This window comes from Cupressus sempervirens, chromosome 1 (genome assembly GCF_028749045.1).
Source record: "Cupressus sempervirens isolate cs-2001-9-10 chromosome 1, ASM2874904v1, whole genome shotgun sequence".
NCBI classification, from domain to species: Eukaryota; Viridiplantae; Streptophyta; class Pinopsida; order Cupressales; family Cupressaceae; genus Cupressus; species Cupressus sempervirens.
Window position 1 is genome coordinate 756675079 of NC_143118.1, and position 17307 is coordinate 756692385.

General features: G+C 35.7%; 1 protein-coding gene across 1 annotated transcript in view; it reads right to left on the reverse strand.

Moving 5' to 3' along the window:
* Nucleotides 1-17307, reverse strand: part of LOC149580102 (protein ROOT INITIATION DEFECTIVE 3-like) — a 287451-nt gene that overhangs the window by 221235 nt on the left and 48909 nt on the right. The window contains exon 3 of the mRNA XM_089789119.1: nt 16830-17064. The gene's annotated coding sequence lies outside the window, so the exon portion shown is untranslated. The remainder of the gene's footprint in view (nt 1-16829; nt 17065-17307) is intronic.

The window sequence follows — 17307 nt, forward strand, 5'->3', positions numbered from 1 at the left end:
TTTATTTTGACAATATTCAATGCATATATGTGATTGAAACTACTTGCAATATGCAACTACAGCAACTAATAATTATGACAAACACTTTGGATACAACCTAAGATGGCATTAATGCACTTACAACCAAGTGGTATTAATACAAACACTTGGTATGCAAAATTATAACATTATTTATGCCAAAAAGAGAACCTACAGCAAATTGACATTTTGTCAAACAATTGGCATGCAACTGAAGACTACTACTGAGAGTAAATGTTGAACATATGAAATTGCTCAAAACCATATGCCATTCATATATCAACAATTTGCGACAATGCCATACATATTTCAGCCAATAATATGATCATCAAAGCCTAGGTTGTCAATATAGATAGTCTAAAAGTTACAATACTCTTTCACTTGCAAAATCTTAGCCTTCCTTTGATACCAATAATGCCAAATTGCAAACAAAAACAACTACAATGTAAAATAGTAAAGTGCTGAAGCTATATTTTGTACTCAGCTGAAAACATACATTTCTCAGAATATATGTCAAATGTCAAATGAGAAGTGAAGAACCTGATTGTAGAAGGCTGTAATAATTTTTACCAATGCTGAAGATGCCAACACCCCAAATCTGAAAATGTACTTCCTTGCAAATTTTCGAAAATGTCTAAGAGTTTTGAAAAATTCCTTTAAAATAAATCATGGCATTTTAGAACTCCAAAATGCACCTATCTTTATCTCCTTAACGATAGAAATCCGATGCAAAAATACCCAGAATGATATGCTAAGTAATGAGGAAGATATGAACAAAAATGTGGTTCCAAAGCTCTATCCTGAAATTCTAAAAATTGGATCAGACTTGTAGTAAAAACGAACCAGCAGCTATAAATCTTTCCTCCACCACAATTGAGCCTTCTAAAGATGTCCTGCAATCAATCCATGACTGAAAATGAATAGCCCTTAGAAAATGCACTCCTTCTATAATTTTGGGTCTGCTGAAAGAAGCCTCCTAAAATTTCGGATTTGCTAAAAATGGCTTCCTATAATTTCCGACCTGCTAAAAACGGCCTTCAATAATTTCAGCCCTACTAAAAATGGCTCCTAAAATGCTGAAATGCTGAAATGGCCTTAGGCCCAATGATGCCCTAGCTGAAGTGACTGTAGTATTGCCTACAAATGTGCAACCCTTCAAAGGATATTTCACCTCCTCAGTTATGCAAAATCTTTGGGAGACTCCATTCCTAAAGAAGAAATGATAATCTGCAGACCAAGATGGTGCCACAGATGCTCAAAGAGAAAGGTAGTGTAAACTCAAGTTATGGGATGTCCAAATGAGAGGCCAAGCACTCTATTTATTCACTTCTCTAAGAAGCCACTAGAACTTCTAGAAGTATCCATAAAATATTCTTATAAAATCTCTTTATAATGCACTTTTATATAAAAAGTAATTTTATAAAATAAAAAGTGCAACTCAACTCAAAATTATAACATTTGGCCCTACATAACACATAATAATAAAAATATAGTAAATACCATCTCTCCAAGAGCAAATAAGACCATCCAATCCCCAAATAATCATCAAAATGACTCTCTCACCAAAACCATCTGCCTATGAGAGTCCATGATAGGCAAATCTAGCACGCTAAACGATGTTATCCAAAATGTGGACATAACAGTGCACCCTTCCTCAAATTGCTTGTCCCCAAGCAATGACTGAACAATAAACCAATTAACCCACCTGGATCCCAAATATAATCATGTACTATACTGTTGTCAATCAACGCAAGCTCCTGCAATATCCTCTGCAATATAACCAAGAAGAATCCATGAATGAAGCATGAATCACAGCTCAACTGAACTTCAAATCCACTACTGCCATAGTCAGGAACCCACAAGACACAAACTCCCAAAATATCAGAACCCAAGTAGAGTGGACATCCCAAATTGCCAACATAGTAAATACCATCGACACATCCCACTGGCCTATGCGGAATGTACAATCCAATTCTGTCACAATGGTGGACACTCCCGAATGAAATTGTACCAAGTATGGAGAATCCACACACTGTACACCAACTACAATCAGCACAACTTTGCAAATCACCGGCCACTATCTCATAACCGTAACTCCCATGCACCACTGATGGTGAGTAGACATCACAAGATAACCAGCAAGAAATAGAACCCAAACCAAGTTTGACTGACATCAACTCCTCAACACATGGATCAAATGCAAACTGATGAACATACCCCGCAGTATAATGCTAATCAAAAGAACCAGCCTCAGTTGACAGCTCGCCATGCATAGGTGATACAACCCACTACAATTGATCACCAGCTAAGTCAGGAGATGACATAGCCAAAGGAGTAGAATCAATAACAACTGTTGAAGCATCACTCCCAAACTCCTGCTCTAAGTCATGTACTATCAAGCTGTCAACTGCAGAACCTATCGCCATGTCATGCCCATCGCAACTCTCATCCCATGGAATCAAACCGTCCCATAACTGATGACAAGCACTAGGAACCAAAGTACATCTTCGTATCATCATCTCATCAACATGGTCATCAAAGGTAAATTGATGAGCATACCTCACAGTGTAATGCCGATAGAATGCGCCAATCTCATTCAATGGCTCAGACTGCAATCCAGATGAAACTAACTGCAACCGATAACTAACCAAGTTGGAACTAACTACTACCTCCAAAGACATCGCCAAGGGAGTAGTATCACTAACAGGAACCATGCCAACTACCGGCTCACCAACATCACACCTAATCTCTAACACAACATCCCTAGTCTCCATGCCATCAGTAGTAGAGGCCATCACCATGTCAAGCATACCACAACAATCTGCTACAACACCCAACTCAACTGAACCTAACTGTAGTGGAAACAAACCTGTATGCCAATGCCAGTATCAAGGATGGATGCATCCCCATCTCCACTGTCTCTAACAATCTTGACCATGGACATCCTAGGATCACCAGACACCACAACCTGTGACTCTACAGAGTCTGGTAAAGACTGAAGTCGCTCCAACTCCATGGTCAGCCAAATGAAATTGTGACTCCTCAAAAACCAACTATGTACTCTCAAGAATCTCAAAAGTCACCTCGAGCTACTGAGTAAGCTCACTCACCTCATCTTCCTTGGCCAATAATGCATCGTATGCTGTACTTCCCCCACTCCATAAGATAATCTCTATCGGCTACCAACTGCATATAATTCTGTCTCAAAATCTGGATAGCCTCCTATAAAGAGTGGATCTCTGTCAAGGAAAGATAACTGCCTCCCTGCTCATCACTAGTAGGAGAACCCCATCCATAAACTGCTAACAACTGAAGTGATAGCAATGTCTCGCTCACTAACTCTCAACTGACTAGACACATGATGGCGCTAGCTAGACTGTCTCCTATAAACCTCCTCTAATGCACTGTCCAAAGGAGTATCCTCAAAGTTACTGGTCTCTAGAGTATCACCATCCACATCCTACAAATCAACTCCAAAGCTCATATCAACATACGAAGTATCAAAAAATGTAGCATCGCTACCCAATTCCTCTGTACCAAAAGAAACTGCCAAGGAGACTAAGTCCTCAAAATTGCCCACTGCATCCTCCTAGATGTCATCAACGCCAATATGATCCTAGGACTCATCTGTAAACACTACCAAATATGAAAGCTCATCAACATATTCCAGCAAGAATGGTCGACTGAATATATGAATAAAGCCCAACACCGGTGTATAAAAACTAATACCAACATTGGACAAGCTGCTGGCACAAGAAAGGACAACACCGTGCAATCTGCTAATCAAATCCATAATAGCACCCAAACAATCACTGCTACCAAAATGTGATAAAGATCTCCAGTCAACTAAATCCCAAATGCCAATATAACAATCTCGAGTCCATATCTGTAAAGTAGAATCAGCTGGTAACTCAAGCAAACTCCTCACCTGAGTAATATGACTAATACCAACCAACTCCACATACCTGTCTGACACTCTCCCTGTATCCTGGATGTGAATGCAAGATGAACTCACAACATTATCAACAACCACATATGATCCGCCTACTGCAGGAAGCTAAGTATCAGGTGTGCAAGATGGTACTAAACTCAACTCCACACCATGCTCATTCCCATGTCTTTCCAAGTCCTATAATGCCAATGGAGTATTCACCAAGGAAGCTTGAGTGTCCTCAAGCTTGCGAGAAAGCCTGTCAACTTCCTTCTCCTTCCTCCTCAAAGCATCTGAATAGTCACCGACAAGGCTAAGAAGATGGTCATGATCTGATAGAAGATGTAAATAACTCAACTTCATTGTTCTCATTCCTTCCCTAATTGCCTATAAGTCAACACAAGAAGACTCTACCTAAACTCCCTTATGTCTTCCCTGTAACTGAATCATCCGGATGTAATCCTCTATCATATCCCGCATCCTATCATTATGAGATAATGAAGTCACAATACTGTCTTCGCTCACCTTCAGCTAGCTGGACAAATCATGCGAAGTACTACCAACCTCAACCTCACGTGACGAAGCATCCAAATGTGCCTGGTACTCCCTCTCAACAAAGTCATGAACACTCAATGTCTGCTCATCTCTACCAGGTACCTCAGCATCATGCACAACAACATCCTCAAAATCATCATCTAAACCCTCTACGCTGTAGTCACTGCTTGTCGTAAGTAAACCATCCCAAGTACCTGTGACATCACCCTCTGGCAACCTCTATACAATTGTCTCAACTTGAGTATCAAGTTGACCGTTACTATCAATCTGCGTAATATCCTTTACCACTACCTCTTGTGGTGAAGTAGAATCTGAGACCTCTGCCTGGCTATAAGCTAGTTTCTCGAACTCCTCATGCAAGTTCCTGATAATTGTGTCATTTGCCCTGTGAGAAGATCTACCAAATAGAAATCCAGTCAACTTATCCACCTTAGCTGGGTCGGACAGCATGTCACTCATCATATGGTGGTGCTTAACCAACTGTTCAAACATGTCATGGCTTATTTTCCTAAGTTCATCTCGAATGTCTAAATAACCATCCTTTCTACTGTTCTGACTCTGGATCTTCATACTTTGTCTATCAACTATCCAAGATCGTGTCCTCTGAGACTCTGTACTATACCTGTCCATTCTGGATAAAGTAGAGTGCTAATCACTCAAAGAAGATGGCTCTTACCCAACAGGATGGCAAGAAAACCGCTCTGATACCACTGTAATGACCTTGCTCAAATCTGATTGAAAACTTTTGATTTTTGCCCCTGTACTATACCTGTCCATTCTGGATAAAGTAGAGTGCTAATCACTCAAAGAAGATGGCTCTTACCCAACAGGATGGCAAGAAAACCGCTCTGATACCACTGTAATGACCTTGCTCAAATCTGATTGAAAACTTTTGATTTTTGCCCTTAGAAATTTTATCAAACACTTCACATACAAGGGTCATATGAGTGATATAACATTTCAGTTTGCTTTAATGACTCTTTTCTTCAATTAACATCAATAAGAATGCTTGCAAGAACACTCAAAATTGACTAAACAATGACCTAACATGAATGTGCAACTTATTTTGACAATATTCAATGCATATATGTGACTGAAACTACTTGCAATATGCAGCTACAGCAACTAGTAATTATGACAAACACTTTGGATGCAACCTAAGATGGCATTAATGCACTTATAGCCAAGTGGCATTAATACAAACGCTTGGTATGCAAAATTATAACATTATTTATGCCAAAAAGAGAACCTACAGCCAATTGACATTTTGTCAAACAATTGGCATGCAACTAAAGACTACTATTGAGAGTAAATGTTGAACATAGGAAATTGCTCAAAAGCATATGCCATTCATATATCAACAATTTGCAACAATGTCATACATATTTCAGCCAATAATATGATCATCAAACCCTAGGTTGGCAATATAGATAGTCTAAAAATTACAATACTCTTTCACTTGCAAAATCTTAGCCTTCCTTTGATACCAATAATGCCAAATGGCAAACAAAGACAAGTACAATGTAAAATAGTAAAGTGCTGAAGCCATATTTTGTACTCAGCTAAAAACATACATTTCCCAAAAAATATGTCAAATGCCAAATGAGAAGTGAAGAACCTGATTGTAGATGGCTGTAATAATTTTTACCAATGATGCCAACACCCAAGCCAAGGTCACCCCAAATCTGAAAATGCACTTCCTTGCAAATTTTTGAAAATGTCTAGGAGTTTTGAAAAATTCCTTCAAAATAAATCATGGCATTTTGGAACTCCAAAATGCACCTATCGTTATCTCCTCGACGATAGAAATCCGATGCAAAAATACCCAGAATGATATACTGAGTAATGAGGAAGATATGAACAAAAATGTGGTTCCAAAGCCCTATCCTAAAATTCTAAAAATTGGATCAGACTTGTAGCAAAAACGAACCAGCAGCTATAAATCTTTCCTCCACCACAATTGAGCCTTCTAAAGATGTCCTGCAATCAATCCATGACTGAAAATGAATAGCCCTCAGAAAATGCCCTCCCTCTATAATTTTGGGTCTGCTGAAAGAAGCCTCCTAAAATTTCGAATTTGCTAAAAATGGCTTCCTATAATTTCGGACCTACTAAAAACGACCTCCAATAATTTCAGCCCTGCTAAAAATGGCTTCCTATAATTTGGGACTTGCTAAAAACGGACTCCAATAATTTTGGCCCTGGTAAAAATGCCTCCTAAAATGCTGAAATGTTGAAATGGCCTTAGGCCCAATGATGCCCTAATTGAAATGACTGTAGTATCACCTCCAAATATGCAACCCTTCAAAGGATATTTCACCTCCTCAGTTATGCAAAATCCTTAGGAGACTCCGTTCCTAAAGAAGAAATGATAATTTGCAGACCAAGATGGTGCCACAAATGCTCAAAGAGAAAGGTAGTGTAAACTCAAGTTATGGGATGTCCAAATGAGAGGCCAAGCACTCTATTTATTCACTTCTCTAAGAAGCCACTAGAACTTCTAGAAGTATCCATAAAATATTCTTATGAAATCCCTTTATAATGCACTTTTATATAAAAAGTAACTTTATAAAATAAAAAGTGCAACTCAACTCAAAATTATAACATTTGGCCCCGCATAACACATAATAATAAAAATATAATAAATACCATATCTCCAAGAGAAAATAAGACCATCCAATTCCCAAATAATCCTCAGAATGACTCTCACACCAAAACCATCTGCCTACAAGAGTCCATGATAGGCAAATCTGGCACGCTAAACGATGTCAGCCAAAATGGGGACATGACACATGGCCTCACCTTTATCGACCACCTCTTTTGGTAGTCCCTCCATGAATCTCCTCAACCTCCACCTTTGTTCTACCTATTGTTGTAACGATAGTGTTTTTTAGATTTCTAGTTGTTTTGATCTTCAAGTCCATATAACTTGAATAATATGAATTCCAATATCAAGTATATGTGGGGTTTGTCACTAAATTTTTAATGCAATTGTATTATTTTACTCCTTTTCTCTTCTCAAGAAGAGGTCAAATATGATTAGGCTAAACAATTGTGATCTTGGTCAAAATATTTGAATCAAGAAGTAGAGTCTTGTGGTTGCACAAGAGGGTATGTTGGTGGAAGCCATCAACACAAGGGACAACCTACGAATTCAATGCTAAATGCTGAAGAAATTAACTCATGGTTTCTATTACTTGACTTTGTACCCAAATGTAAGCACTGCTTTGATGCATTTCCATCCATCATTTGAACTGAAATACTTTCATTTCAAGTGTAGGAATAAGTGTAGGAAGTAGGGATTAATTAGAAATACAAGTCTCCAACATACTCAGATCATTTCATTGCATCATCCTCAAATTCATTAGAAATGGGACCACTCTTGAAGCTTTTCATAGTAACAGTGATTTCACTATGCATCACTGTTCTTCAACAACTCACTATCATTTCTAGTACACATCTGATCATAGCCTGTGACAGTGAAAATGTATTTGTCTATTTGACATTATATCAACACCCTCTGCTGCTTGACAATAAACATAATTGCTTTCCATGTTGATAACCTTAATCTTCAATAACAGTGATGTGCTCTTCTATGGATACAACAATGAATGCAATAAATTCTATGTTAGCAATCACCTTGCTCTTACCAGGATTTGCAGATATCGTACTATCTATCTCTACTCTTCATACCAATGTCTTCTCTATTATTTATATGACAGATGGATATTCTGTTACTGTTTTGGTAGATTGAATGTCATCGCTTTAAACATAGAATATGATACTAACTTTGGAAATTGATATCTTCACTATTTTCATTTTTCTCTTGTATAATTATTCTTTGACATCATGCTAGCTTATAGCAAGCAATTTCTCTCTAGGGATTGCAACATTGTTCAGGGATAATCAACGGTAGCAGCTTCAGTAACAAGGGCAATCAATAAACTGTTTAAGGTATTGCAAAATCATGTTAGCCTAGATACTAAAAATATTTTTCATGATGCTTTCTGGGGTAATATTGATGTTCTTCTGAATGCTTTGGATAATATAAATGCCAGGATCTGTGTAGATTCAAGGTGTATTTACTTTTGGAAACCTCTACTACATGGAACTTTGGGAGCCAAGTACAATACAAAAATGGTTAGCCCTCATTCAACAAAAAACTCTGGAGCATCTAAGAGATCCTCCGGAAACCCAACCTCCTATGTGCACAGTTCATTCATTTCCCCATAATAAATGTCTAGCTTGTGCAAAGTAGGAATTTGAGGGTCTTTTAGAAAAAAATGATCTCAAAGCCAAGAAACAACTTATTCAAGCGTGAACTGCATTTTACATGAAAAACAGAGAGTATTCATATATGATAATAGCTACTTCAAAGGAATAATGCCAAGTCTATACAAAAAGAATAGCATAATGAATGCAAACAATAAATTATCCAATAAGATAAGAATTTTCAAGCATTAAGTGAATATCATTAGAGGGGCAACAATTTAATTAGGAAGAGCCAATACTCATGCATGGAACTGGCGGAGCCTCAATGAGTAAGCAACATATTTGGAAAAGAACAATAAATAGACCAAAAATAACTGGAGATGCATTTAAAGAAGTCATATTTCATGGGAAATGACAACAAATTTCATAAAGAAAAGAGTAGATCTAGTGATTTTTGTGAGGACAAATTAATGCAGCTTCAAGACGAGTGTGTGGAACAAACACGTGGCAAATATAAAAGAGAGGACAACATTAAAGACTTCACTGGTGAGTAGAAGAGAAGTTAAGAAAGTTCCCCGGCTTGAAGGTAGGGTTTTAAGCTTAGCAAAACCCTATTTAATTTAACTTCTCTTCTATCTTTTTTGTTTCATATTTGAAAGGGGATTAATGGTCTACATTAAATGGAGCATTGAAGTCAATGAGGTTTCTTTCATCATATAGTAACTTAATTCATAATTAACTAAAGTAAAATAATTGATTAATTAACAGTTTGAAAAATGAACCGTGTTAGGCCAATAGGACAAAACTAAAACTAAAACCAACACAAGATTTTGCTTGGCCAATCTGCAAATTATAAAGGCCTCAACATTTTCTGTCCAAGTTGCAGCTAGGAAAACAGTTTTCACTAGCCCCGAAAGTTTGGCATTCCTCTACTCCTTCAAAACATCTCGCATTTTGATTGCATTACTTTCCAGAAAGATATTGAACTGTATTTTCGCATGAAGCAGTAATTGCTTGAATCATAGAAGCCAAAAAAAAGGGGAAAAAAAGGAAAATCTGTGGTTAATCACAAATGAGCACTTAGGCCATGCCAATTCAAGCTGGCTGGCCAGATTCTTTTTTCTCTGAGTTTTCAAGCCAAATAGATGCTGTTAATTTAAAAGATGCCAAAAGTTATAATCTACAACACAGCTAAGTATCTTGATTTGGTGAAGTCTCCAAAGGGCCAAAATTACCATAGATAAGTCAACCATAAAATAATAAATATTATAATATTGAATAAGTAACTTGTCTTGATCACTGAAGCAAATTTCAAACTGCCGATTCACTCACTACTATGAGAAGCAACTTCGTTGAAAACAGTGATCTCTATGCAACACCAGTTATGGAGTAAAATGATCAGTATCAAAGTTCATGAGGAACATCCACATAATCATGGTCCCATCCATGATATCCCAAGTGACTTGATGATGGAGATTAAAATTTAAAACCAATCAGACAAGTATATATCAATAGACAAATAGAATCACCATATTCATTACCATAACATAGGAGATGCAAACTGAAAGAGTTGAGCTAAATCCTGTATCTCTGCTGTCTTGGGAAGGCCAAAATGTAAATAACATTAGCAGTTTATATTAGTCAAGCTGTGACAGTCTATATTAGTCAAGCTGTGATTAATGTTCAACGAATAACAGGGACTGTATACTGAACAAAGATCAATGTGCCTTAATTACATAGAGCCTACTAATTGATGACTGGTAATGGGTGGTGATTATAATTATTGAATGAAGTTGATGAGTTCTGGAAGGAAGAAAGAAGCAGGTTACATCAAGAAGGATGTTGATGAGCATTTGCTCCTGAATAATGAGATAAGTATTTTCTGATTATTATATCTTGAGTATTAACTTCATTTCCTTTTTGTAGTCAGCCTCTTATTCGCATTTCTATATGTACTATAAGAGCAATTAGTCTTGTTCTTTTCTTTGGTCCTTGAGGATATTTTTTGCAGAAAAAGAAGAATGGTGCATTAGGAATGCTGATGAGGCATTTGTGTTGGTGATAGCATCTAGGATTATAAAACAAAGTCAATACAAGGGGGCTCTTCTAGTGAGAGGGGGTGAACTGCAAGGGGATTTTGTTCAAATCTCAAGATGGTCATATAATTGTCTGGTCTAGGACTTGATTTTATGAAAATAGCTCCAAAATGATCGTGGATCTAGCACTTTCAGCTGCATGTAAATCATGTCAGATAATAAGAGACTCTTGGAGCAAGATATCTTGGATGATTGGGACTATGTGAGCAAGATATCCTTCCATGACAGAAGAAGCAACTAGAGGATTTGCTTCAATTGATTGCTAGGGACCTTAATCATATTGGTTTAGAGGGAGCGGACCATGTCGAGATGGTTTCTCTAGTGACAAGGAAACTATAGTGGTCAAAGGACTATGATTCATATGATGAAATTTCACGTATGTAGGCTAGAAAGCCTTTATGCGGATATATTGGTTATAATATTTCTAGATATATAGATACTTGTTGAATCAAAGAGCATTCAAGAAAAGAGCTTGATGTAAGCTAAAAACAAAGACACGACTTGCTGCCATGAGGTCAAAAGGTTGATATAAGATCCAGAGGGAGTTTGACAATTCATTAGAAGCGACCTTGAACAATGAGGTCAAAAGTTTGATATCTCCTTAATGAGTTCTTCTATGTGAGAGAATTTTGAGGTGAAAGCCCTTATTCGACTCTTTAGCAGTAGCTATGGTGGATCCATTCTCTGATATGGTTCATGGTGGATGTCATATGTGTTGTATGATGACAACACCGCGTAAGAAAATTAGTGGTGGATTTCCTTGTACCTGTGATATGAATATATTTGTGAGGTGACAATCTCACAATGAATTTCCTTGTACCTGGGATATAAATATCTTTGTGAGGTGACAATATCACAATGATAAGACACTTGTACATTGTTAGTTACCTTTATTGTGAGATGACAACCTCACAATGATGGTTGATATCTCATAAAGTAAGGAATACTCATTACACATGTAGATATTTCAAATATCCATTATGGTGGGTAGCGCATGTGGTGGTACCCGAGGACATGCGATAATGGTAGATATCGTAAATCCATTATGGAGGATAGATTAATGGTGGTATCGAAGGACATAGTGGTAGACATCTTATAACCATTTGAAGTGGATAACACATATGGTAGTATCCAAGGGTATGCCCTAAAGGTGACCTTTTAAATGCATTATGGTGAGTAGCACATGTGGTGGTACCCAAGGACATGCCATAATGGTAGATATCATAAATCCATTATGGGGTATAGCACATACATTGGTATCCAAGGATGTAATGGTAGATATTTTAAAACCCTTTACGTGGATAGCACATAAGGTGGTAACCAAGGAAATGCCCTAAGGTAACTATCTAAATTTGCTATGGTGAATATCATATAAGGTGATATCTAAGGACATGCCATGTGGTAGATATATCCAAAATGATCATGAGGTGATATTTGACAATATGTCATATAGAGATATCTAAAATTCATTCCGATGTTTATGGTAACCTTAATGATAAATTCATTATAATTTAACCTAATATGGAAGCCTCCCTAGCTAAGAGGGAATGTTAAGGTTAGCTTTAGGAGGCTTGCATGTATCCAATTCACAATGATTTCCAATATCACTCCATTATCGAAGAATATATTTAATCTGCCAACCCAAGGATAGTCACGGTGACACAACCTAAATGGATTCCTCCCTAGCTAAGAGGAAGTGTTGATGTTATTGTAGCTATGGTCGGATTCTTTCAGAACAACATAGAGATTGTGAGAATATAATTGATAATAAAGTTATTGTCAATACAATAATTGTATTATATATTATATTATACTATAATATACTAATTAGTAATATTGTATCATAATATATAATTATATAATTAATAATTACCATATAATTAGTAATTCTTATATAATTAATAATAATATATATGATTATGAAATAGCTAGGATACCGATTCGTCTGGAAATGCAGAGGCTTCCGCATCGGATGCGGACGGATGCGGGATGCTTCTGGAAGCCTTGTGGATGCTGGCCGGAAGCCACCTGCAGGCTCCCGGATGCGTTTGGAAGCCAGTATCCAGCTTCCAGACGCATCCGGGAGCCTGCAGGTGGCTTCCGGCCAGCATCCACAGAGCTTCCAGAAGCATCCAAGAGCATCCACGGGCCCAGCTGCATGAAAAGTGTAAAACTCATTCATGTTATTTATCTTTCCAGCATTCATGTTATTTACACGCTGCTTATCTTTGTTATGTATATACATATATGTTTTCTTTAAATGCCAAACTTTGATATTGCTAGTGCCTAGAATATTTGATTATTAAACAGTATGTAGATACAACTTTGTTTATGATGTATGATTCTTAATATTTGCTGCTAATCAAAATCTTTGACCAAAAGTATTCACGCAGACTGTATGTCTTTACGGGGTCTTCAATACTAAATACTCATCTCAGTTGTTATATATTAATATATATAGACATATATTAGTATATTTGATATTTCTTGCATTTCTTTGCATATATATATATATATATATATATATATATATATATATATATATATATATATATATATATATATATATATATACACGTTTCCTCCCGCATCCGCATCCAAAAAAAATAAAAATCCCCGCATCCCGTATCCGCTTCCGGAATCCGCTTCGGAATCCGCATCCGAATCGGTAACTTAGTGAAATAGTGGTGTCCCTTGGTGAAGGGGCACCACCCACATATATTAAGGAAGAATAAGTCTTCCTACGTGATTAAATTTAAAAGAAATATACACTTTCTGAAAATTAATAGCTAGATTTTTAGGTTCTTTAGTTAATGGCATAGTTGCATGGGTATGCATACCCAGACCCCTAGGATGCATACCAGGTACTGCGACATCCCTAGGGTACATACCTTGGAGGGGAAACACCACATCAGCACTTGTTAATTTTGTTGGAGACAAAACAGTAAAATAATTCCATGTTTGATTTTTGTTTGTGTAACATTTTGCTGTTTAAGAAGCATTATTTTATATGTAATCAGTTTAAGACTTTCATACAATATTGTCAATTGATTAACACTGAACAATAAAATGATAAACTTTATTACCAGTCAGGTTAGAAGTTTAATATTTATCATTTGCAGTATGTTGTTAAATGATTTATGATCTTCTTGTTCATGATTAAAGTCTTCCTTCTTTGTTATGCATTGAGATTCAAAACATATAAGATTTCTGATTTTTTTATTTTCATATATAGCATATATGTTCCTTCAAACATATTGCAAATTTGAAACTGAAACAGTGAAAACTTACACATCTGCAAAGCATATCACTATTCTTGAAAATTCTAAATATCAGCAGTAGCACTCATATTTTCAGATTTTCTATAAAATATTAAAATTATAATAAGAAAACTTGGCGTACCCATAGCCCCATCCACTGTTTTGGAGAACTGTTGTACACATACGTGTGCCAGTACCCAAAGTACCCCCGTCCCCATGTAACTATGGTTAATGGTTATTTACATAGTTGAAAAACTCAGTTTTGGCAATATCTCAGCCAACCCAAAAAAATTGAAAATCTCGGAATCGCCAAAAATTCCACAAAAATTTAGGCAATAAATCGGTACTAATCGAATATTTAAAAATATATAATTTATTAAATTATCCTTAAAAACACACATACACCAAATTTGTAGAGCATATAATGATTTAAGAAATCCACAAAATCAGAATTTGGAATTAACTATGTTTACTGTTGAGCGAACTCAAATCAGAATTTGGAATTAACTAGAATTTATAATTTATATTTATTATTTATTGTTTATTATTTATTATTTATTATTTATTATTTATATTTGAAATCAATGGAATACAATCATCAATATATTTTAATTTTTATAAATAAACAGTGATATTTATAAATTTCATATTATTTATTTATATTAATATTTTATAGATTTAGAATTCATTCTTTTAATAATTTTATAATATATATTATAGGCACCCCATATTTTATAAATGATAATCATTAATATATTAAAATACTAATTTTGAATCAATTTAAAAAATTCTATCAGTCTGAATCTATTAAATATTAAGTAAATTCTTAATATTCTAAAATGCAAATTAGTAAATTATTAAATACATTAGAGTTTAAATGTTTAAAAATTTAAAGATTTACAGGCCTTGCCTGAAATGCGAAGTCTGTGTCTGTGGATTGAAAAAGTCATAACACAAGTGAAAGTCAACATATTTGCAGTTTTTCTCTGAGGAGAATTGACGTATTTGCAGACAGACAGACTGAAATCCCCATTTTTCTCAGAGGAGAGCAAACAACCAAAATCCTTGTTTTTCTCAGAACAACCCATCATCTCCCTTGCATTTTTTATTTGACAATGGAAATAAGTCTGCTCGTCACTCTATCAAAAATTTTAAACGATGGAAACCTTTTTTTTCTTTTGTGTTGACTTAGTCATCGACGGTTTTAACTGGCAGAACATGGTGTATACCACGAGATTTTGGAAAAAAAAATGCAGCGATTTTTAATAAAAAATAAAACAACAATATTAACTGTGTTTTATTTGTCTGGCTATGTCACTCGCAGTATGTCACGATTTTGGCAATATACTGCAATGTTTTTCAACTATGGTCATTTAGGTGTTGCATTTCTTCTTTTATTTAAGTCTTCTATTTTTAGAAGATTTTAGCTTCAATTTGAAGCTCTTGTAAATTGTTATATATACCCCATTGATTTCATTAACGAAGTAAGCAAAATCCTATTTCATGAAGGATTGGGATTCTTCAAAAGGGTGGTATATTTGGAAGGTTTACACTCCTTCAAAGAGCATCAACATGAAGGGTTGTGACTCTGCTAGAGGGCGGTAGTTATAAGGGTTGTGACTCATTCAAAGAGTGAAGTTATGAAGAGTTATGACACTTTCAAAGGGTAGAAATGATGAAGGGTTGTGATGATTTAAAAAGGTGGTAATCGTCAAAGGTGACCATTGCAAGGGGCAGCCATGATGAAGAGGTGCGACTCCCCGCCATTGAAGATCTAAAGGGGAGATCTTTAAGGAATATCGATCTATTCATTAGCAGAAATATAAGCAGATCTAAAAGATGATTGCAGACCTATACAATGAATAAGATCAGACATAACAGAGATACACTAAAATCAGAAAGAATGATGAAGGCAAGTAGCAGATCATAATAATATAAGAGAAAGCAATCTCCATTAATAACTATGGCAGAATTTAGAAAGAGTCTATGTAAACAGAAGATATTGAAATTCATTTTAAGAACAACAGTTATACCTGGTAAAGACAGCACCTAGTTAATGATGTCATCCAATCCTCAAAGGGTATGATCAAGATATTAATTAAGAGATATAATTTATCACTGGTGTACATTCATCGATAACACGACTCTTCTGCCACAAGGGAAGGGCATAAGTACAAAAGCTTAAACATTTAAGTGCATCAACGGAAGAAGGAATCATAACCACAATGGACGTAATCATATCTACAACAGAGGTAATCATATCTGTAGGCAAAATATAAGGTGATCCCAGAAAGGGATATTACACCTTGGCAACTCCATCAGTCAGCTCATAGACTACATTTTGGAAGGTAAAGAACATGGAATAGACAAAGATCAATGAGAAAAGAAATTCAGAATTGGTTTCACATTTAACCAACTTGACTGCATAATGAACAAGAACTTGGGTGAAAAGAGAAATGGCATCAAAACTGACAAGGATGTCTTGATCATCAACTATTTTACATTGAAAATTAAAATAATGTTAACAAGAACATATTGATTTTTCATAAGTATATCATTTCAATCCAGGTACTTTTTCAGTAACACAAAATTCAATCACTATGAAGTCATCAACAACATAAGAATGTAATTCCAAACACTAAATCATTGCAGGTATTTCAATTAATTTATTTATTTTTATTTACAACACCAAAAAACTGCAACTAGGAATTGTTAAGCTTCAATTACTATACAATAGTAAAGCATGTCACTCTCTACCTTGTTCAATCCCCAAATAAAAATTGCACCACCCCTATATGAGCCCGGCTTTTGAATCTGAGAAGCCACTAAATATTGGTGTCCCAAGCATATTAGACCATGAGGAGGAGAGGCACAAGTAGGACGATGAAGCAATTCTTCCCCAGAGGAAATATCCCATATTGTTATGCCTGTGTTCAGATTGTTATCTGAACACACCAGTAGAGCTTCCTTTTGAGAAGCCAGATTGTCCCACCTACATTACAAAAGGAATATGTGTTCCTTAAAGATTTTTCTGCACCAACAAAGTATACAATGCATAAGACCTGTAATCATTTGTAATAAGCTACTTCCTAGAGTATAGAAAGTAATCTTTTAGTGATATATTCTATATGTAACACACTATCTTCTCAATTTATTGTAACTGAAATTGAATTCTGAAAATTGACCAACTGCCTTGAAAGTACACGTTTCCCAAATTTTATCATTGAGTCAAAAT